We start from the raw sequence: 23,699 nt of genomic DNA, 5'->3' as shown, positions 1-23,699 counted from the left end.
TTAAAGGGTTAAACATTAGTTGAAAAAAGAACAACTTGTTTTTCATTCTGCTTTGCGGAAAGTTGTCACTTTGTGCATGTGTGTGCGTGTGTGTGCGTGTGTGTGTGTGTGTGTGTGTGTGTGTGTGTGCGTGTGTGTGCGTGTGTGTGTGTGTGTGTGTGTGTTTAAAAGAACAGCCCACAAAGAGGATAACAAACATAGTGCAGAAGTGGATAACTGCACAATGCATCCTCTTGTGACATGCAGAATTGAACAGTATTTCATGTTGGAAACGTAAACCTGCCTGGGGATGTGTCATTTGGTTGAGGCAATTAAGCACTCTCCAGCTGCACGTTACAGCACTGGGGATAAGCAAAAGATGGCCACCTTCCATTTCACTTTCATGTGCTTGCTCTGAATTTATTGGTCAATAAAGAGGATTTTTCTCCACTTACCAGCTTGCTTGTTGTGCATCCTTTGCGTGCTTCCATACAAGTTGCATGCATGAGGGCCTAAGCAGCATATTCTACCAGCAGCATGCTTTGAAGTTTTTCTTCATCTCCCACAGTTTCTCATTTCCATAAAGACACCTTCTCAGAGACTGTGCGCACACACATTGCACACACACACAGCAATTAATATCATTAAAGAAAGTGGTGAAATCCTCCAAGAGATTCATACAGTTTGAACACACACTGAAGAAATGCACATCTAAATTTGGTAATGATCTGCTATATCGTGCATACACATTTACTGTGGGCAAAACACATACCCACACACATACACACACATCTCCCTCGCCCTGCTATCTCTGCTGGTGTTCACAATTCCCGTTGAGTTTATGCTTCCGGAACCCAATTAAACCTCACTAGCAAATTAGCCACCATTAGCGGGGCACCAGCATGCATCACCAGGGGAGAAGGAGAGGCCTTTAGCTCATCTAATGGCCTTGCCTTCCTGCTCACCAAAATACTGATAAGCTTATAATTCACACTAATGTAAAGGCAATCGCAGCACCTCGCCACACTCTCATTTTTTGTCGTCAAGCTGCAAATGGTTAGATATTAAATGACTTCTATTGTTTATGTTTGAAAGCTGGGCATCTCTTTGAAGTGTTTTTCTTTTTCTTTTTTAAGGTTTTCAAAGGTGGATGAGCAGTCTACATTGATTAAGTATTGTATACATGAATAATGCAGCAGAACAGGAATTAACGCAGGGATCACACTTAGCCTAGCTGTTGATTTCCTTTGGAATCACATGTCTGTGCTGAGATAACCGTTAATTGCATTGTCTTGTAATTTCAAAAGGCTGTTAAAATCTTAAGAAATCTAGTTTCCCAGCAGTCAAAGGCTTTGTGTGCAAGTACAGACAGTGTGAAGCACAGTGTCAGTGTAATATGTCTGTGTTGTGTTCAAACAAAGATTTGGATTATTGCAGCAGTGGTAATTACTGTTAGTGAACTTCTCTTGACCCTTTTTAGAGTGATAAAAGCATAAGTCATGATGGTAAAAATGACAGTAAAATAGTTTGGATTTATTTAGACACATGAAAACTATTGTAATGTATAAAGTGACTCAAAGGTAACAAGGTATTTAAAAAATTCCCTCCAAAATACACTCAGTTGCCAGTTTATAAGGTACCCCTAAACTAACTGAGTCTAATAAGACAGTCCTGCAATAAATCCTACCTTCATTATATAACCTTGACCTAAATTTATTATCATTTTAGAGTATGTAGTTTGTGGTGCTATTGAACTGTATTGCATTATAGAGAGATGTGTTTATTAAGCATAAACTCATTGATATAAGGGTGTCTTGTCCTTGTGATGGCTTGTGATTATGAAGCCCCAATACTCTGATATTGTCACATTGGACAAAAGGCCATTTGTCTGAAAGCCAGGTATCCTTGGAACTACCCCATTTGGGTTTGTCACATGATGTCACAGGGCTTCAAAATATTTTCCTATAAACTTCCATCGGGATAGGGTAGTCAGTTAATCAGTGGATCCTTTTTTGAGCATTACAGTCCCCTGTGAAATGATTTATTTCGCTATCCAGATTTGATTAATTCGGTCTAGTAACATTACAAAAGTCGAAAAGAGCCACACCGTGAAATCATCTGATCACTCAAGTTAATGGACCGCTAAGGATGGAGTGAACCATTTTACCAGCAGAATTTAGCCACAAGTAAATACAACACTAGAATAAATAGCCCAAAAAGGCAGTTGCTAACAAGTGGCTAAATGAGACTACAGAACATCATGACACATAACACAGCTTTACAGCGAGGTAAGGTTGTTAAGTCATGCGACCATGGTGTAGTTTGATTATAGCCTAACATTAACTTTTTACTTCTGGTAATTATATTTAGGCTTCTGAAAATCCTAAAAGTGGTGTTCGTTTGTGAAGATTATCTTGCTGAACAAAAAGTGTAAGCATTATAAACGTTTCTTTCCCACAGAGCTTATTTTCCAAGAATCCAAATGAATCCAACAGAAAAATCGCATAGGCTTTTTGACAAGAGGACCAAGTTGACACCGCTTTCCACATTGTCTTGCAGAAAAATGTCATCCCTGGGGCTTGCATCTTTGAAATAATGAGCAGTCCTCAATTTATATCCCATAGCATGAACAAAAAACACCTGTCAACAAAGATTAAACATTAAAATATTCATGGATCAATCTCTAAACTTTTAGTCATTTTCATTAATCATTTAATCAAGTGATTCTACAATAAATAGGCTTTGATGATTAATCTAACACCTCTAAGCAGAGGTTTCCAAAAGTGAAACTAATTATTTATTTTCTGTAAATTCAATATTTAATTTATATTTCCAAACTAATTCTTTTCTCTTTACACACAGCTTATTGTTCATTTCAGGTCAAGCCAAATCTGTGAATGCCACTGCATTATGAAGCCACAGTTTCTGTCTCTCAGTCAGTCTCTGTCAGTAAACATCTGTTTATATCAGGGTCATGAAGGTTTTCTCCTCCATAGTACTTCCTAACAATGACAGAACATGACCTGAGTGGCATGCAACTGAGCTAATGCAGCATCACACTGTTTTTCATTGTGATTTTCATTTTTTGGTCTTCATGACTTTGCTGTGACTGTTCTTTTTTTGCAGCAGCAGCAGCACTATCACACACTGGTAGACATTCTTTGAAAAAGAGGGAAAACTCCAAGAAATGTTTTTGTCATCTTTAAAACTTTGGGCATTATTTATTCACCTTCACATTACAACAGTGGTCAAAGTTGGTCAAAGTTGCAACTGGTCCACCATTTCTGTGTCCACATATTACATTCTAAGTATCCTTTTGCATCTGCTATTGATGTTTTGGAGCGCCACTACAGTAATGTTGCAAGTGGTTATGTTCAGGCAACAAAATACATGGAAACCTACTCCTCGACGTCAACAAACGTGCATTGTAGCACAGATAGTAACAATTAGACAACAAGGGTACAGATGGTTAGGTTTAGGGCAAAGAGGCACTTGGTTAGGTGTAGAAATAAAAAAACATGACATTCAAATGGAAAGCAAACAATCCAGGGTTTATTGGATAGACTCACCACACCCTCCTGCCACCCTGTAGGGAACTTTGTGCTCTTATATTATGTCATCACCAGCAGTGTTTCAACCTGACGCTGTCCAGCAGAATGTCATGCTGTCGCTACAGGTTCAACACAGCCACATTCTCAACAGTGTATAATAATACTACAAACAGTTCTGTCCGACCGCGTTTTCACCTCATGCTGTCCAAGGGCATATCATGCAGACAGGAAAGGTGGTGTCGGGATCTTACGCCAAAATCACCACAAAAGTTATTGTATTTGACCACTTTGGAATGAGCACAGGCTATGCCTACTGTGCATCTTAAATGGAGAAATGATGCTATACTGTATGTATATGTGTAAGCTGCACACTAATTTGGGATATGCTCTACTAAAGATAATAGCAAAAGAAGGTAGCTTTTGAAAAACTGTTGCTGATTAAGACCAGCCTTTTTTAATCAACAGGAATATGCTTTGATTGACAACCAGTTCAATACTTTTGTAATACCTTTACCTTTGCAGTCTCTTTTGACATGTTACTTAATATCATTTATTTTGCTCATATACAACATAACTTATGTGTCCCTGCCACCCCCTTTGCTCTATAATATTTCTGTTTTTTTTTTTACCCTGATTTCTGCCCTGCAGAGGACAAACTCTGCAAAGCTGAAAAGTCACTCCACCCCATGCTAGTGTCTATGAAACACATCTGTCAGCATACGCAGACAGCAGGAGCTCTCCTTTCATCAAGTGTCACACTGGATGGCACTCACTGCAATATGAAAATGGAAAGAAAATTTAATTATCCTTCGCTTTGTTGTTGCATATTAATTATGCTTCAAAGTGGGAGCAGCAATGGATAGTGTGATGATGGATTTAAATAGATTCCAGGGCTACTGGGTGAGTGTATTACAGTGTTGAGTGAGGGTGTTTGCACAAAGTGGTGGTATAATACACATATTTGTTTAACAAAACTATTGATGATTGCACTAATAGAGAGAATTACTCCAGTGGTCAGAGAGGCTTCAAATGACTAAAAACTTTTGCTTTGAGACTCAGGGATCATGACATGACTGGCCAACCCAATGCTTTAAGGTTAGTGTACATACATTCTGCTGCAGTGAATAACTAAGAGGAGGCATGCACATGAGGATGGGGTGGCACTGTTTACCGTTTCATACTGCTGCCAGCATAATTTGGTTCATGATGGCTGTAATTTACAAGTGTGTGTGATATGAGATATCTGATTCACAACTGGAGTTTGAGCTGTAAAAAAGAAAAGGAAGAGTTTGAACTCCTGTTGTTGAAGTGCATTTGGGCAATGTAGTGATTTTTTTTCAGTAAAAGACTGTGATTGTGCTGTATAGTTTTCAGGTTTGACTGTGTGCTACAATATGAATTTATGGCAGCAGGGTGTGACTGACAAGAGCAAACTTTGCAGAGTTTATGAGAGTAAAGTTGGAAGAAGAAAGGCAGACCAGGCAATTTGGGAAGCTGTAGCTCAGTCTTTGGGGACTTGGTGTGGGTACTGGAGGGTTGTGGGTTCAAGTCCTGACATGGACTAAGTATTGTGTGCAGTATGGTAACTGGAGAGGTGCCTGTTCCCCTGCTGGGCACAACCGATGTGCCCTTAAGCAAGGCAGCAAACACCTAACTGCTTTCAATTTTTCTGGAATCGCTCCAGACTTGATGCGTGTGTGTGCGTGCGTGCCTGCATGCCTGTGGGCCTGCGTGCGTCATAAAATATATTAAACATAATGAAATAATGAATTTCCCAAGGGGACAATCAAGCACATTACTATTATTTCCATCAGGTTATCCATTTCAGCTTATTTATTGTCCCTCATGACAAGCTTTTTGCATTATTTCTTAAAAAAGACAGCACAAAAGAAATAAAGAGACAAGTATGTCCTTAACAGAGAAACACACTTTTCAAATGCCTAAAACAGCCTGTTTCGATTACCCTGATAACTGACCTCTTGTGGTTGTGTGTGTAATAGCTGTCCCCTCTTAGTAGTAGCATGATGCAAAGTAGCATGATGTTGCTTTAAGTCACCACAAAACTGATGGGTGCCCACCTGTTTGCAATGTTCCCATCCATTTGCATTGGATGGGAACATTGTGTACCTGCAAAGATCTTGAAAACATGCTCAACAAGTCCAATATTAATGCTATGACCTTGTTGGAATTCACAATATGACGGAAATCCTAAGGACTCATCCATCATCAGACATTCATCACTGCTCTCACAGAGGAAGTATGCAGCTCTAAATATTGTCTTCATTTCATTTTTACTTTAACAATATAGTCATTCATATTTCATGTTCCATTTCTCACAAATCATTGAAACTGAGAAATAACATGCCATAAAAAGAGCGACAGTACACATATTTTGGGATTTCTGAGAACTTTCTGTTTAGCCTGGAAGCAGTGACTTACTGGTTTTACTGACATGCAGCTTACTGATGTGAACATGGATCAGCAACAGGAACCTTTGACATAAGCAACCAAAGGCTATCTGGTTGAACTGGTACCCTGAGGCTTACCAGACATGCCATAGGGAACGGAGAACAGACAGACTAGCCCTGCTCACATCTACACTTCACAGATAACTCAGGGGTCATCAAAGGCCTGGGTGTACTTGCAGTCCCCTTGAACATAAGCTATCTCAACTTTTTTTTTTTAGAGATATAAGGGGCAGTGAATTTTATACTTTTTGCAAGCTGAAATTAGTTAGTCAAGGCGCACTTTAATTTGGAGCTTCCTAACCTCATCTATCCCTATAAAACACTGATTTGCTGCCTCTTGATGGCTGCAGAAATCTCTTAATTAGCTGATACCATAAAGCTTTAAGTAGCTGTGTTTTTCTTTTACCGCCTACTCACAGTGTTGCTTAAATTCATTAAATATAACGGAAACATTCTATGAAGAGACTTCTCATTACCTTACAAGGATGATCTGTTGCGTCTCTCCACAAGTATTTACATTTCACCTCGGAGCCTTTCATGAGAAGCACACCAATCAATATCTGCTTCCATTCCCTCCTTCTCTGTGTAGATTTCAAGACGAGTTTAGCGATATCAGGGATGGAACAAAGTCACTTGAAAGTAATTCAAACTTTGCCGGAGGCAACTAAACTGTTTGACATCTCGGCTCTGTGAAAGAGACGTGCAGCAAAGGAGAAGAGATATGAAGTTTCTCTCCAGGGTTAAAAAGAAAGAAAGAAAAAAACACTATATACAAACCTTTGCAAGTTTAGCAGCATTTGAGTAAGCAATTGATGTGTGAATATGTCTGTGGCTGAAACGGAACATTTTATCAGCACTTGATATGATTTTTGAGATCACTCCCATAGTACTGAATGTGAGTTTGGCATCAGGGAGCTATAGGGAAGTTGTTATTGCTGGTCCCAGGGACCAACAGGGCTGCAGGTTTTAATTATAGCCAACTTAACAAGACCAGACTTATGCCGATTGCAATTAGGTACCTAATAGAACTGAAAAAAGTAATACTGGGTGTAGTCGGTACTTCAGCACCAAGGCTGGAGGCACTGAGTTACCACTGAAGAGAACCAAATCTGCCAAGGGTTCTGTGGGTCCCCACCCCTATCCCCCATCCCCCCAGAACTTCAGAATTCAAAATTCAAAACCTATATCCTGCTATATTATATTGTTTATCATAACCAAGTACAGCTATATGCTACATGCCAGTGGTCTTTAACCCTTTTTCAAGCCAAGGACCTCTTGGGTGACAGAGAGACTGAGCAAGGACTCCCTATTAAACTGGGAGAATAACATTTAGGGCAGCTTGAAGTACTACGTATAAACATGCCCTTTTATGGTGGACACAATACGGAGCTATAAAGATAATAATTATTTGCAGATTCATAGATTTATGTGTCATGTTTTGAATATTTTGCTTGAAATGTTACAAAATGATCCATTATGGCTCAAAAGAATGTCCGTTCCATTGGAATAATATAACTGCTAATTAGTGCCTAAATGTAAGATAACTAGTTTGTTGCACTGTTGGTGCAGCACAGTAATTTAGCATTAGCTAGCTAAAGTCCAGTGATTTACAGGTAACAGCCTACAATTCATGTTGTGTACTGTAAATTAAATATTGTTTTCTTTTGTTTTATGAATAAGGCAAAATATCTTTGCCAGTAATATCTTGGATACGTGTCAATGTATTTGTTCAGAAATACTTGTTGTTAGCTTGCTTGCTTATTAGTGATCTGGGGTATGGTTACACCACTTGGACAAACAACAGTATGCTGTAATATTAGAAGTTGTAATAACACCAACGGCAGTTTGATCCGTTTATTCATGATTACATTTGCTAATAATCATTTCTAGCAGTGACAGACACTTCGACTGATGAAAAACAGTGCATTAAAAAAAATCGATGCACAGAATATTATTAATGAATGAAAATGAACAATATTTATTTAATGCATTTAATATTACAGCAAAGAGTTTGCTGTAATTTAGTTCTCAGTGGAAACACAAAAGCTGCATATCACCATCTTCCAGTGACCACAGAAGAAGGAACCTACTCCTGTCACTTCCTCCTCCTGTAGTTCTTCCACCTCATCATCCATGTAAACAATAACATTGCTCTCCAGTCTGAGAGCGTGTGTGTCCTGAATGACTCCTGGAAAAGACTCCCTTTTCTCCAAGTCCCCAACCACATTGATTTCCAGTTTGGCCGAAGATGTGTTCTCAGTATCAGGTGGGCTTACAATGGTGGCCACCTTCTTAAGAGAGACCAGTGGAGAAGCCTCCCTCTGCTCAGTGGGCCCTTCCAGCTGAAGATTACCCTGGCTGGATGCATCAGACTGCACATTGTGGTGCAGATTTTAGACAGTGGGGCCCTGAAACAGGTTCTCCTCTTTCTTGTTCTCAGTCATCATTTGCCATAGTGTCAATCTCAGTGAGTCCGTTTTCCAGCTTCTTTTTGGAGGCAACGTCTGGAGAAGCCCTGATCCCCTCCAGAAGTCCTTCTTCCAGCTGAAGGTAAGCCTGGCTGGATGCATCAGACTGCACTTCAAATATCTTGGATAGCAGCGTCCTGAACCAGGGATTCCTCTGTCTTGTCCTCAGTCACATCATTTGGTATAGTCTCAGGATCTTGGAGTTCTTTTTCCAGCCCCTCCGTGGAAGCGACCTCTGGAGAAGCCCCGCTCTCCAATCAGGGATTCCTCTGTCTTGTCCTCAGTCACATCATTTGAAAAAGTGTCACAATGTTCATTCAGATAAACTTCTGGAGAAGCCCCCCTCTCTTCCAGAAGTCCGTCTTTCACCCGAGGGTGATCTTGGCTGCATGTATCATTCTGCACTTCGTGGTCCATATTCTGGAAAGCAGAGTCCTAAGCCAGGGTTGCCTCTGTATTGTCTTCAGTCACATCATTTGGCATAGTGTCAATCTCTTCATCCAAAGCGACCTCTGGAGAAGCCTCCCTCTCCTCCAGAAGTCCTTCTTCCAGCTTAAGGTGAGTCTGGCTGGTTGCATCAGACTGAACTTCATAGCCCATGTCTTGGATAGCAGAGATAGCACCTGGCAGTGTGATAGCTTTCATCATAATCCATCAGATGAAAAGACTTGGAGGACTTGTCAAACCTCTTATAGATGGATGTACCAGGCGTCAATGGTGCAGAGGCCAAGCAGAAGAGTTTTAGAACCTTTTCCAATCTAAGAGAGGCAGGGAGCTGCTGAGTTAGTCAGCAGTTTACCAATATCAGGACTGGCAGTGTCACACTTGTTTTCTTGCTCTGGATTGTCCAGGAGGATCTTGAGAGCGGTGTCCACCACCTTTGGTACCAGGGGCGCAGTACTCTGTTCAAGCTGCAACAGGTCTGCTGGTTTGGCATTGCCTGCAGAGACCAGGCCGCCAGTGATCTCAATGCCACCAAAGATTTTCAGCACCTTCTTGTGCAGGAATAGAGGGAAGGTTTGTATTTCCTCCTATGCTGCTGCATGGACGAGTGAGACAAACATCTGAAGGCCTTCCAGTGTGACATTCCTGCCAAGCGGCTATGAAAGACACTTTTCTTTGTCCAGTTCTTCCAGGAGCTCTGCTTCTATCTGATGAAAACAGAAGTGTTTCACTGTCATCCAGGCCTGTCAACATCATTCTTTAGTTAGTCTCACAGTAATGTTGCTAATTTCACATGATGCTGTACAGTTGACATTTAAAAAGTCAAGTCTGTAGACAGATTACTTACTAGTTCAGCCATGAACAGATAATCAGTTTCTGTCATGTCAATTATTTCTTGAAACCTGCAAAAGTGAAAAAAGTCTTTGTTTTTTAGCCTTTTCAACTAAAACACATTGGTAAAATAGCTCTTATATGCTGTGTTTTCTATCAGTGTATAAAACAAAGATCAGTTTGACTTACTCCTCCAGGAAGCTTCTTCATGTCAGCAGCCAGGTCTTCATGTATTTGACAGATAAATAGTCAGGAAGTTGATCCTGCTGCTTCATGAGCAGAAACTGTCTCAGCATCATTTTCTGCAACACAGATTGAGCACAGATACACTGTAAAAAATTTCTGTACAAATACAGCCAAATTCTAAAAATACTATAAGGCCTGCTATTTTAAAACACAAACAGGTGTTAAGACAGTAAAACACAAATATACAGCTGAAGTACTTTACAGTGTTGACACTGTAAAATAATGGTAGGACAATTCAGCTGTCAGTAGTTAACCATAATTTTATGGGAAAATTTGTTACGGTGAGGGCTTTCAGCCACTCAAAGAAACACCATACTATGCTACCAATGTAGGGGAGTCACTAGTTACAGCATAAAAAAAATGTCAAGTTACATTAATTTGATGAAATAATCAAAATAGTTATGTTTTTGCATTTTTAACAGGGTAGCTAGTAATCTGTAACCCATAACATTTCAAAAGTAACCTTTTTGTAACACCATAAACAATATAAACAGTACATTTTCACAATTAAAGTTACTTACTTCTGCTTGGTAGTGGTGTCGTTCTTTTTCTGAGAAAGAGGACGGTCTCATCTTTCTGACTTGCTCAAAAATGAAGTGGGTGTCCATTATGTCGAATTTTGAACGAGATGAAAAGAAAGATGAAGGTCTGTAGAAGAGTGAACAAATATATGTCTCCCAGAGGGTCTGGATAGCCGAGTGTTCGGATATCAAATGAGGGAGAATCTTCAGATTCACCTGTATTTATAGCCTCTTTGGAATTTAGACCATAGTATGATATTAGTATGATGCAGTTATGATGTCATGAGATGATATATATCAACCTGAGAATATATATGAAAGTTTGAGAATATATATTATAACCTGAGAATATATATGAAAATTTGAGAATATATACATTAAAACCTGACAATACATATGAAAGTTTGAGAATATATATTAAAACCTGAAAATACATATATTAAAACCTTAGAATATATATTAAAACCTGAGAACATATATGAAAGTTTGAGAATATATATTAAAACCTGAGAATATATATTAAATGCATTTGACGTCATCAGAGCAGTGGCACACAAACTCACACAACACAAAAAAACAGGGCTGTATTCCAGAAAGTAGGTTTCGTGACACACTGAGTTTGTTAAACTGAGATGAAGGAAATTGTTTTTCAGGTCCACGAAGTTAAATTAAACTCGGGGTCATTTACCATGGTAACCTGGAAATTGGTTTGTAAGTCATTAAACCAGTTCCTCGTTTTATGCAAATGTGAAGGTAAAAACCTGGTGTTCAAAACAATGACTGATGTTGTATGACTTTGATTAGGATCTGAACTAACTATTTAAAACAACCGAAGACACACAATAACCTGGCAGCAGTAAAAATGGTTAGTTAGTTTAGTAAGACTGGCTACTTTTAAGAGGGGGATAACGGCCAATTCTGGTGAAACAAAGGATCTTAATCTAACAACAAATCAGGTAGCCTACATTCAATATTCTTACCTGTTGTTTCTTGGGCCCTTTCAGGTGATAAGGCTAAGATTGTAGTTAGGGGCTGGCGGTAGCACCAGCAAGTTAAGTGTGAGTTTCTCTCTGTGTTTGCCTGATGAGCTGGGACTGCTTGGCTCTGGACATTCATTGCATTTGGTCTTCCACGATTAAAAAGCGAATGTATTTCTTTGTCGGTAGAGCGGTACTGTTGAGTACGGTTACCTGTATTATTTTGGCCAGTACATGCATTTGCGAGACTGTTTGTGATATCTTCATTAGTGAGAATGGCGGAGATCAGCTGACTCGCTCGTCTTGCCACAACTTCTATATCACAGCGAAAACACATGATAGCGCCACTACACTGATAAATGCATTTTATATATATTCTCAGGTTTTCATATATATTCTCAGGTTTTAACATATGTATTCTCAAACTTTCATATATATTCTCAGGTTTTCATATATATTCTCAAACTTTCAATCCATATATAGATATATATTTAATTTCCTGAACAGCATTCCATATATGTATATCCACCATCCATCCATCCATCTCTTGATTTTGATTTTTTTCAGTCAGCTCTGGGTAACATCACACAGTTATCTCTGTGAGGCCTCATTCTTAAGAGTAATGAAAGTACATATCATCACTTCAGAACACTCAAGATATCTACAAACCTGGCATATTGGCTGATTCACTGTTGGGTGGACAGGTTACGTTTACAAGCTGGAATGTGCTTTTGATGTGCAGCCCAACCTGTCCCATGTTTCAGATAAACATCCTCACTCTCGTGTTGCCTTAGGCTCAGTTCCTATGGAGGTCAGGCCTGGGCCCGCAGCTCTCAGGCTCCAAAAAATTCTCAGTCATGTGCCAAGAACTGAAAATGCTGTCTTTTTTATTGTACTTCTTAATTTCTTTCTTCCTCTTATTCCATAAACAAATTTCATGGGTTAATATATCTCAAGTGATTGCACAGTCTTTGCAATCACTTGAGACACACACACACACACACACACACACACACACACACACATATTGTGGTTTCATATTAAAGGCACACTCTGTTGAGTTCTGGGCTAACTTTGGTGGGGAGTTTTTGGTCCTCAAGGCCCTTTAATTTAATTCATGATCATAATCATTCCAAGACATCAACTGTGATGCTCACTTTTTTAATGGGGGGTGGTTCTACAATTACTCTTGCCAGCCTTTGGGAATGAAAATAATGCTTACACAATGCATATTTTCCTTTATGGGGAATTCGTTTATCGGAAAATGAAGCCTTTGGAGTATGGAAAAATGCATCCTATTAAATGATTTGATTACTGTCCAAGAATTCTCAAAAATAAATGGTTTCCCTCCGAAAAACTGGTGTGTCTGGAGCTCTGAATATGAATGGAGGAGAGAAAACTGCGTGGACCATTGGACACAGTCATAATCATGGAAGAACAATCAATACAATAGAAGAATCACCTCAGATTGTCCGTGCTTATTTTCATTGTGTCCAAACTTTCAGAACACATGCAAGATGAAACTGTGCATCCACTAATCTTTACTGAATAATTTTAACATTGGATTATTGACCATCACCTTACCAACTAATGCATTTTTTGCTTTCATGTAAACCTGTAGTTTTTATTTCTGTCTATCCATAATTAAATCCTCACATCCAAATCACAAGTTCGTTTTTGATTTCCCTTTATTTTCACCAACTATTATACAGCTTATACGGACAGCACCTCTTGAACTAAACACAATATCTTGTTAGTAAAAAACATTGCATTGGGCAATAACACTAATATTACTTTTCCCAGTAATGATTAGTGTAACAAAGTACAAATACAATATCAGTTATAATATTGTTACCCCCTAAAAAACAAGTTACTAGTTACACTATTTTTGTTATCACACCACAACTGACCTGAAACATGGCATCACATCAGCTGATCCATTTTCAGAATCATCACTCTGCATATGAACTTTAAAAAGCAGAAAGGTAGCCTGGAAGATAGAAACACTAAATGTACATTCAGAGTCTGGAAATATTCAAAATGCTTTGATCTTGTCAGGAGGAAAGATGGCATGAACACTGTTGTTCCAGGTAGTGGCACCTAGACTTTCCACAGCGTAAAATACCTCAAACCTCCTGAAACAGCTTTTATGACAGACAGCACAACAGCAGGAACTCAGTGTAAGATCTCGACATCAAAAGCCACCTTTGGCATCTACATGATACACGGCTGGACGACGTCAGCTGAGAACTTGGGTTAGGGTTAGGGTTAGGGTTAGGGTTAACCCTAAGACAGAACCGGTCATGGTGTTATTATACACCAGTGGACGGTTGGACCGCACCTGTCATGGCAAAATGATATGCAGACAGTTGGCATCCGTTGAGAACACAGCCTGACAGAATCTGTCATGACCTCATGATACGCCATTCCACGGCGAAGGGTTGAAATGCTGCAGGTAACAAGTTAATGGAGGAGGGACAGTGAGTAGGTCCAACAAACCCGGGACTTTCATGCAGTCCTGTGTTTGTTTTCTGTCTTAATGTGATTTTGGTTGATTTTTTGGTTATTTAATACACCTTAACATGCACCTCCTTCCTCTAATCCTTATCATCCTTGCCTGCATGTGCATTTCCTAATGTCTTGTGCTTGTGTTAATCTAAACATAACCACATACAGCGTCCTCCCACCATGTGCATGTTGACATCACTGTAGCAGCATCCCACAATGTCAGCAGCAAACACAGAGGATACCTAGGGCGTAACATGATGACAAGTCCAAGTCAAAGCGGCAATATGTGACAACTTGGGATGAGACCATGTTGAAATAGATGTTTTTTTGTAAAGATTAATACACCAAGGCATGCCATGTACTGTGAGCTTTTATTGTGCTATTAGGTTAATTTTATTTACCTTTGAACAGAGTCATGCTAGCTGTTTCACTGTTCCCAGTGTTCATGCTAAGCTGAGCTAACTAGCTGCTGTCTGTAGCATCATACTTAGCGTAATGCATGAGAGACATAACAGCCTTCTTTGGTTTTTTTTCCAGTATGGTAGTATGTCTGTGTACTTGCCTTCCGTTTAGCAGCAGGACTTGCTTTCAAAGGCCTCCCTCGCTCCCCCTCAGACTTGCTCCTCTCCACTTTGCTTGTTCTTTGATTTTTGTTTCATAAGCTTAAATGTGGTTCGTCCAACTTTGGTTTAAATCCTAACCTGGGTTGTAACATCTCGATAAAAAAGCAAATGATGTACTAGATCTTTAAATATGATATGACGTGTGTTTACACATAGACAAACCCACTTAGGCTCTTCAGGATAATCATATTTAAACTTATTGGCTGGGGGAAGTCCACTGAACTTATTAAATTTCCTTCACAGAAAATTATTTTACAAAGAACACTGTAAGGAAAAAAAGTCTCTGGCTTTAGTCCATTAGAGCTTATTTACTTAGCGGTTTTTGGATCCTCAGTAGAAAATTATTTCTATGGAGTTATATAGTTGGTAAGTTGCTTTTAGCCACAATATTTGCTCTGGGGATGGCAACGTGGGTCTGTCGATCAACTTCAACTTTATAATATCCTGAAGGATATTATAAAGTTGCAGTTCAAGTGGAAACTGAAACACTCCTATCACACCAAACCACAAACTGAAAATAATCAGTCAGTCAAGCACTTGGTTCACACTAAATATCCAAATGATTTTTTGATGGCTTGCCAGAATATGTGGTTATAATGGCCATTATTAGAAGAATATTAAGCCTACTAACTTGTTACTCTTCTGATTATTCCTCTAGCGTCACCATAAAGTTGACCTTTTGTGATTTTGAGTGAAATATCTTGACAATTAGATGGATGGATTGCCATGACATTTAGTAGACATTTATGTTTCCAAGAGAGTTTTGCACCCATACTCATGGGCCCATTGCTTAATAATCTGCCTCAGCCTCAGCCTTAGCTTTCCTTATTGTTGAGTGCTGTTGACAGGGTTCCCATGGTGATGGAAAACCTGGATAAGTCATGGAGTTTCACTTTCACATTTTCCAGGTCTAAGAAAAGTCATGGAAATTAGTACAAAATCATTGAGTTTGTAAAAGTTTGTAAAAGTCACAGAATTTTGTTGTTGGTAATGAAATTGTCATAGTAATCTTCTGTGGATAAGCTTCTATGGAACATAACAGCAAATTGATTTTCTTTAGCAGTCAACGTAACATAGCTCAAGTTGTGTGTCAATGTGTGAAATGTTTTTTGTTTTTTTACCATTATGTAATTTTGACCCACAATCAGTCTCGGTCTTCATGTATGCCAGCCAGCTGAAATTATGTTTGAATTCAGTTTGAATCTAATGTTTGAAAAATGCTGGGCAATTGGGACATTAAGGGACCATAAAGACAAAAAGTTATTATCAGTCCATGAAAATTCATTGGAAAGTTTTGAAATTCTGTCCATGAAAATGTGTGGGTACCCTATATTTAGCAAATTTTAGGATGTAACATTAATCAGCAGCATTTTAGCATTTTCATTGTTAGCTTGCTGACAGTAGCCTTTAGCTCCAAAGCCTCACTGTGGTAAAGTATGGCCTCAAATTAACAGTTTTCAAGCTTTTCTACCATGTGTCTTAGTTCAACACATTATAAACACAACTCAGTCAGATGGTGTTAATAAGACTGAGGTAAGTAACAGTTAAGTACATAATTAGAGGAAAATAAAGATTGCCATGGCAGTAAATGTAACATTTGCTTTTTTTTTGGTAAAGACAGTTTCTTTTTAGAACAAGTGTAAATGCTATTTTTGCCTTTAAAGGGGATGCTTGGCAAAGACATGCAAGTCATCACATTTTTCTGTACTGGTCAGTTTGTTTCCTGCCAAGGTGTCAGAAGAGCAAGCGGGGTTAAAACAGTGTTCAAGACCTCTGACAGCATCTGCATTCACCCTCAGATCACATGCTGTTTAGCCCAGGAGCTCTAATTAAATTTGGAATCCAATTATGGAAATGGTAATGAAATTTCCAAATGGGGAAACTCGTAATCTGCTCATTGAGGTGTTTAATTACAAGCGGGTCTGTGCATTGCAGATATGTTACACTTCTGGATTTGGCGGACAGAGACATGGACATGAGTTTGACGGCGTGAGTGTGTTGAAGTGATGGAGAAAAAGAGACCAGAATAATGAACGTGTGCGGTTATGTTTCGGGTCATATGATGCCATGACTGCACTGTGCGCAATAGCTTTTACCACACATTCATGCTAATACAGCCTGTTTTAAATACAAATCTAATATAAATTTGGAAACTTGAATTTGAGACAGGAAATGGGCAGAAAGACAGTGAGAGGTTTCATCTTGTATGTGTAAAAGAGAGCACTCAGTGTATCTCCACTGGAAAGTCTATATATAGTCTCTATAATGTGGCCAGATGCAGCGCTATCCAACATTGCTGTTGGAGAGTGCTCATAATCTGAGGATAGATAATCATCCAAATGATCTTAATGTCATAAAACCCACTTTCAAAGTGATCAAAGCAGTTGTGAGCCCAGTTACATGTGTGAACCCTTTGTACTATCAACGGTTTAGCATTTATCTATAGGTTCCCAAGAAATGGAAATAACAGGAAGTCTGTGATGTAAAGAGGCATGAAAAATGATTTAGATAAATACATTAAGGCCTGATAATTTTTACATGATGGTCCGCAGTATATCAGTTCATTGATAAGTTGCCGTGGCATCAGCTAGATGACATTATTACTTACATGAGCCTTAAGAAGGTGGTGGAGTAATGCAGTAATGCAACTCTGTCATGCAGATTTCAGCACAGTCTAAATGTCTTGTTGACCAGTCAGATGGCTTGGTTGAAACTACTTATTGTATAATGAGGAATCATATAGTAAGCAACATGCCAAATTTTGTGTGTTTTTATTTTCTGTAGATGTTTTTATATGAAATTATGTTAATATCTGATATCTGGTGTTTTTTCAGAATTGACCTAAGTGTTTGCACACTCACTTGATTGATTGTACCTGTGACAATTATCTAGTGCTGCTCTGATTGCGTGGCATCTGGTATATCTGTAAGCTGCTATAGTTTTTACATACAGTGATGAAGACTGTTAGTTCAAAAGCGCAGGTGCTAAGCCCATTTATCAAAGCATTTTTAACTTTTGCAAAAGGGTGTGCCTTGGAATTTTTTGGTTATGACTTACTGACAAAAGAAATTACAAATCTAACCTCTCCCTCTGTTTTTAGTCATATTTGTCCTTGGATCCAAAGTGCACCTGTTTTTGAAACCTACTGCAGCTTTATAATAATGTTTCTTTCGAAATCTGAAAACTCACACATAGTGCTGGTTGGTTTGTTTTGCTTTCATACCACAAACCGTACCGCAGTCTGCTAGAAAGTGGACTGGTGTGCTTGTTTTCACTGCACCAGAGTTCAATTGGCATTCAATCAGTGCATGTGGAAAGTATCATTTAACACTTTTGGCCTCAATTTTCACGACAAAGTGGCTGCGTATGATACTAACAAACAACAAAGTCTTTTTCATTAACTTCTCTGCATCAGTTTGTCTCTCTCTTCTCCCTATTCAGTCCTGTTTCCTGTGTCTGGCTTTGCCCCGTGCACATTGCTGATTTTTGCAATTCCTAGATGGCTTGCTCTTTTTGGAGCTGTGTTGATGGCTTTTTTGGGCTCTTCAGTGGTTCTCTGAGCAATCCTGCCTGTTCTGTGAGTACTCTGGGGTCCCCTTTAGTGTTCTCACATCTCTCTAGTCTCTGAGTCACCTTAACAAGGTAAACCTGTTTCCGCAGGCCCCCTGATGTGCAGAGCCAACTCCCCTCCAACACCTCTTTACTCCGGTCATTGCATCCCAGCATGTGTTACCTCCTTGGGCAATGTCTCTCACCTACACCTGCCCTGAGGCCCTGAGAGACGGACATGGATGTGGTTGGCAGACAATGGAAGTACAAGTCTATGCACACTCATCAAACATGTCACCCCCCAATGTCTGGCCAGTCCTGCACTCATATTCAGACTGATCCAAAGCAACAATGAACTCACAGAAAGGTCACTGCAGATGTGCAGATGTGAGTGAGTACAGAGTGTTCCTTCATGTGTGCGCTTCAGTCAGCCCACAGTGCCTGTCCTGTACAGAGATCACAGCGTGTTTAGGGATTATCCATTGCCCCCTCTGTTACTCTGAGCACCAATGGAAGAACCTCCAGAGGAACAGAGAGCTACTTTACAGTGACAGCCCATTACATCAGTCCTAAGAGGGAAATAAAACATCATGTTCTGCTAACTTGCCCCCGGTGTGAACAGAGAAACTAAAGGTGGTACTATTAGGAATTTTGAAAAATAAATAAAAATAATATTAATAACAAAAATCCTACTGATTAAAACTATGATCCTGAAACAGTCAAAGTATTTTTTAACCCCAGTCTGTAGGACTTCCTCAACAAATGCCAGTGGTGAAATGTGACTAAAATGCCACTACATGTGAAGAAGTCACTGCTCGGTTTGTGGCAACATTATTTAATAATAAAGGTGTGTATTGGCAATTATATACTACATTGTGTGTTGCATACCAGTAGGGACGAAATGGTGTTAAATAATGTAAAGAAAGCACTCGAGAACTGCACTTCTGATGGTTCTTTGTTATCTTCATGAATTATGAGTGCTTTTGTGATACTTAAAGCACATTTCCATAATAATAGTTTTGTGCTTTTACATACATGGCATATGTTTTAATGCTGGATTACTCTTTAGATATTGCAGTATTACTGCTAAGTGAAAGATGTACAAAGTTCCTCCACTACTAACAAAAGCACACATCTTGTTACCAGTTCTTTGTCATGTGAATAGTTCCTATTGAACTGAATTGAATATACAGAGCCTTCATATGAGCGACTGTGGTCAACGTAAAGCAAGCATTATATTTACTTTATATCACTTTATATTATGTTACATTTAAATGAGTACAATGCCACCTTTCCAGTAGCTAAGTCCTTGGGTTAGGGTTGCCAGTTCAAGTCCCCACACGGACTATTGAGTTTGGATTGCCAGCTGGAGAGGTGTCAGTTCACCTCCTGGGCACTTTGGAGGTGCTCTTCAGCTTGGCACTGAAATAGGATTATGTACCTAAGTGGACACTTTTATGGGTACCAACACAGTACTACAGAATTTAGCACTTTTAAGGGTACCGACGAAATTGTATAGGTTCTACCGAGTGGAATCAATACCTACCTCTGTACTTTTAAGGGTACAGACTGATTTAGGTAGGTACTTCTGGGTAGTACTAAGTACTACCAAACTCTGTACTTTAAAAGGCACTACCGAATAACATAAGTACTACAGAGTTGTATTGAGCACTACCGAACTCTGCACTTTTAAGGGTACCGACCAAATTATGTAAGTGCTGAAGAGTATGGATTCACATTAATCCATCAGTGCCAAATTTCAGTACTCGAGAGCAACTCCTGGTTACAACACCAGGTTTAGACAAGAGGGGAAAGTAATGTGAAGTGCCAAGTGATTAAGATTGTTTCTGCTAGACAAGCAAACACACACACACACACACACACACACACACACACAAGCAGGCAGACAGAAACAGAGAGAAGATTGGCTCCATGTGTGATAAGAAAAGAGCAGAGGAGCAGAGTTGCCTTTCAGTCTACTAGGTCACCCCTGCAGCTTGTTCAAAAATTACATTTTTGTTATTAAAGAAAGTAAAGTACTGAAAAAATAGTGTTTGGTTCCAGTACTCAATTGCAGGCACTGGTATCAGTATAAATGGGAGCAGTATCCAACCCTACAGTGAGTCACCAAACTGCTCCAGAGGCACCGAACTATGGCTGACCCTGCACTGCTCCGTTACATGAGGCTATAAAACATCAAAACATGCTGCTCCAGTGGTTGAGAGTTTAAATATTTAATCACAATATATTAGCAGCATCATTTTAAACATGAATTCATAATAAAAGCAAACATTTTTTAATACACATTCTTCAAATGTGATTATTAAAGTCCAGTGTAGTATGTGCTGGATCAAATAATGATAGCCGTGCTGTTGTGTCGATTAGTCTCTAAAGCACACTGAACTGGAGTCCAGAAGCGTTCGATGGCATTCCTTTGAAGGAAATAATTTGTTTTGTCAAATACATGAGGGAGAGGGTGATGGAGAGGGTGAGAGGGGGGACGAGGTTGTGAGGAAAACGAGATAAGGAGATGGCTGTGTGAAGTCAGTAGGCGGAGAGGCCGCGATGAGCAAGAGGTAAACATCAAACTGGGGTTGGAACAAAATCATTTGTTCATTTGTTTCTTTTCTTGTTTCCTGGCCCTGTTAGAGCTCGTTCCTTTGATCAGTGCCTCAAAGCGTGTAATAGTGCAAAGCACTGCATATGTCAGATTACTGTGGAAGGGCTGCAGGGGCATAACCAGCTCCACTCTCCCACAGAGCCAGCCTCAAAGTGTTCAGCTTCCTCTCAGAGATGATCAAGTGTCAGATTCCTGTCCACTGATTAGCATCTTTATTTTTAGGAGCAACTGACAGTATGCGGTGTGGTTAAAAAGGCAGGCAGCAATGGATCCTTTCAGTGAGAATAGAGTATTAACATCTGTATCTACAGGGCATAGTCTATGGAGGTGAGCAACAGACGCAGAACCTCTTCAGAAACAAAGAAAAGTGGAGGTTGAGTTAAGAGATTTCTGACATTTAAACAGAGAATGGAGAATATCAGCTGCGGTCTTTTGGATGAAAATACAAAATGAAAAGAAATCCTTTTTCTCCACTGCGCTGTAAATATTTCACTGTTGAGGCTGCTGTAATATGAGGAGGGTAAGCTCAATTTCAGGAGCTGGACAGTTGCTTTGTGCCTTTATCTCTTTATTGAAAGAAAGCCTGGTGAGTCAGAGGGACATTCAGCTGATCCTTCATGCACCTGTTACATATGCAACATTTTGCATGGCACTTGAAAAGACAAATAACAGCCACAGCAGGTTTAAGCCTTGAATACAATCATACTTAATACTAATTGCCTCACCTCTTCCATTATATGTCACTTTAGCTGCTCAACTACTGTGAACTGTGCTGTTTTGAATTAACACATCTTCTTTGGCCTCATATGTATTTAAGCTCAAGTTCAATTTAGCAGCCGCACATTTATTCACCTCTTAAGAGGTATCTCGTTCAAGTTGCAGATGATGACTTCCTACAAAGATTCCATGTACTTATCTCTCAAAGAGAAAGATTTCCATTTGGATAGAGAAAAGGTTCAACATTTTGTGAAATATGCCAAATCCCATTCTTGCCAGGAGTTTATGTCTGTGTGTTTAAAATGAGGACACAGGAGAAAACAGCTAGCCTGGCCCTCACCACCCTATCAGCACCCCTAAAGCTCACGCATTACAGCTACGGTGGATAACTTTTACAAAAAATAATTTTTTGGCATATTTGCTGAAACTGTCACTGTATCCTGAAAGTCGTACAAACATGCAGCAACATTCTATTAACCCTTTGAAACCTGTAGTGCTGCTTTCAGATGACTTTCATAAAGTGAAAAAAGGCTTTAAGCAACATAGTAAGAAATGTTCCACAAATTGCAAGTAATTAGTGGATTTAGAAAAGTACTTATTTCCCTTTGTCTAGGAAAAAAAACTATATAATTATCATAATTACTTTATGTTACAGAATTTTTATATTTTAAGCACTTTTTTGAGTCTTGTGTGCCTTGTTTTTTTTCTTAGCTTTGTTTTTATTTTTTAATTAATTTTCAGGTAATTTTCATGTACTTCTTACTCATTTCTTGCTAATTTTTGGGACATTTCTTCTTTCATTGCTCATTGTCTTTTTCACATATCTTAAAGTAATGGGGACAATTTGCTCAAGTTTTCAAAGGGTTAAATTTGTTTTATATTTTCTCTAAATATTCTGTTAAGAGAAAATATAAGAGAAGTCCACCCGAGATGCAGCAAACATCCTTAACCATCTGAATGTGCTCTTAAACAGGAGTGCTCAAAGATGAATCATATGTCACCTTAAACACTATACAAGGGCAGGTATAAGGCTCATGGACTGCTGCTGTAAAAAGGAAAAGAAAATTGCCAAATTTTTATTTTATTGACTTATAGCAACTTATGATCATTTAGTTTTTGGACAGCTTCAGCACACATTAAGCCAACCTACGGTCACGTTGTGTGCCATCAGTCTCCTCCAAGCCATTTGTGAAAACTACATTTAATTTGAGTTTCTAATTACTCACTCCTCCTATCCCCAGTGGCTAGCCAAATCAGCGAGGAAGCCAAATGAACTCTGCCTTACCAATTAGCCGAGTGGGCCGCTCAAGCTAATGACATGAACAACAGTCTGCGGCTGCTTCATTGCTGCAGCAGGCCCCGAGGTCTGCAGGAGCCCTCCCTCACAGATGAAAAGATTTAAGAAGGATTTCAGTGACTGAGCCAACTGCAACATTAATTACTTTAAGGGGCCTGGAAGTATGATGTAGCCTCTTTGCCCTCTGGGGCCACAATTGAATTTCTTCAATTGACCTGTTCCAGAACAGCTGACTTTAACAAGAGCACTACCTGAAGAGTTTTAAATGGCCAAGAGGATTGGAGAAAGATTGTGAGGCTTTTACTTATTACTATATAATGATGCAATTCAGACCGATAATAGCTGCAATTCAGACCTCTGCTTCAGTATCAAGTAGATAGGCTTAATTCTTTTTATTATGCAGTTTTTTTTGTCTTGCCATGGTCTTACATCGGCCTTGAGTGCAGGGATAAGTGGGCTCCAGAAGGATCCACGTGTTGGTGTGGAGATCAGGTATTATAAAAACTGTATTGTTGCCATTGTGAGTAGACGGCATATAGCATTGGATTGCATTCTCTCAATAGTTCTGAAGCAAAAAGGTACTAGGATCAGTCGCTGTATACTGCTGACAGCTTTAATGAAGTAAGTTACTTATTCTTTTCTAAATCACTTTTTGATATTTATTTATTTGAATATAAATCAGAGGTGTAGTCAAGTCATTGTTTTGCAGTTCACAAGAAAGTCAAGTTCCAAGTCAAGTAATTCAAGTCCCAAGTCCTTAGTCTTAAACAGATAACGATGTTTTCTTTAGCCAAATGTAATAACAATTTAAGGGTAAAAATATTGTTAAATTTAGAAAAATCAAGGATATTTGTTGGCATGTGTACTTATTTGTTTAAAGAAGTTTGTATAAAAGTTAAC

At 39.1% G+C, this 23,699-nt stretch overlaps 1 pseudogene; it reads right to left on the bottom strand.

The window, feature by feature from the left end:
- Positions 1–10,595, bottom strand: part of LOC148188477 (uncharacterized) — a 117,706-nt pseudogene extending 107,111 nt beyond the window's left edge.
- Between the last annotated feature and the right edge of the window lie 13,104 nt (positions 10,596–23,699).

The sequence above is a fragment of the Plectropomus leopardus genome, chromosome 10, assembly GCF_026936395.1.
Source record: "Plectropomus leopardus strain MGB_pleo_1.0 chromosome 10, ASM2693639v1, whole genome shotgun sequence".
NCBI lineage: Eukaryota > Metazoa > Chordata > Actinopteri > Perciformes > Serranidae > Plectropomus > Plectropomus leopardus.
The sequence above is the reverse complement of the archived record's forward strand: the minus strand, read 5'-3'. Positions and strand labels throughout refer to the sequence as shown.